The sequence below is a fragment of the Echinops telfairi genome, unplaced genomic scaffold (assembly GCF_000313985.2).
Source record: "Echinops telfairi isolate 266 unplaced genomic scaffold, ASM31398v2 ScPeMD7_3533;HRSCAF=4204_1, whole genome shotgun sequence".
Taxonomy (NCBI): Eukaryota; Metazoa; Chordata; class Mammalia; order Afrosoricida; family Tenrecidae; genus Echinops; species Echinops telfairi.
In genome coordinates, this window is record NW_022107432.1 from 23,779,379 (window position 1) to 23,780,595 (window position 1,217).

General features: G+C 39.6%; 1 non-coding gene across 1 annotated transcript; it reads left to right on the forward strand.

Annotated features, from left to right (window-relative positions):
* Positions 1 to 223: 223 nt before the first annotated feature.
* Positions 224 to 385, forward strand: LOC115871201. The gene has a single exon (XR_004047156.1). It is a non-coding gene; the product is annotated as a U1 spliceosomal RNA (small nuclear RNA).
* Positions 386 to 1,217: the final 832 nt, after the last annotated feature.

A 1,217-nucleotide genomic window follows, 5' to 3' on the forward strand; every position in this document is an offset into this window, starting at 1 on the left:
GGAATGTAAAAGGGAATTATTATTCAGGAAATGTATCAGTCCACAAATAGCCACTGAGCATATTCCTTGCCCGACACATCATTGACCTAAGTCTATTCCAGGGGGCGGGGGACAACAACTTTCAGGCACCAAATTTCAGTGAATTGCCGAAATGGTGGCGTTGGCAAGGCTAGGATTACTTCCTCTGCTTCCTTTTTTCACATTCTTGTTCTGGTCATAAAACTAATGCAGCTGGCAGGGGAGACACCGTGATCACGAAGGTGGTGTCCCAGGGCGAGGCTCACCCATTGCCCTGCGGGGGTGCTGACCCCGGCGATTTCCCCAAATGTGGGAAACTCGACTGCATAATTTGTGGTAGCGGGGGACAGCATCGCAATCTCCCCTGAATTATATTTTAAAATAATGCAGCCGAGGAAATAGCTCCTACGCCCTAAATAATATCACCCAAAGCCGGTGACAAACTCAAACTAAAATCTCTGTTTACAGGAAATCAGGAGGGTAGAGGAACCGGTTCAAAGATACCACAAGTCTGTAATCAGGAAATTCTGTGAGATACAGGACCCCTTTTCTAGAATAAGCAGATGGCATATGAAAAGGTAGAGCTAGCTGGAGGTCAGACATTTTAAAAGACTCAAGAAATATCAACCAGGTGTGAGTGTAAATCTTATTTAGAGCTAGTTTCAAACAAATCAGCACTTATGACACAATTGGAGAAATTGGAATATTAATTGACATTTAATAGGCTATTTAAACTGATATGCACATAATGTTGTGCATATGATGTTGATAAATTATTGGGGTTTTTTAGGTATTATTTTTTAATTGCAATTATTTATGGACATGTGAGATATCTAGTATCTATTTTAAAATAATCCAGTGGAGGTTTTCTCTTTTAGAGATAAGTATTTTAGTATTTATGAATGAATTATATACCCAGGATTTATGTTAAATAATCCAGTGGGGATAGAAGGCAGGAAGGATAATAAATGAATAAGGTCAGCTATGTAAAATAAAATACATGTGATACATGTTCATAGTTTAAAATTTACAAAAGGTAGAAAGCCACTCAGAAGTCCACCCCCCTCAGAGATAAGCTACTCCCCACATTTTGATAAAAATCTCCCCATACGTTTTCCGTATGCATTTACAACACACGCGCACACTGCGCCAATTAAAAAATGTGGGTTTTTTTCACGGCACTCTGTGATGCTCACCTT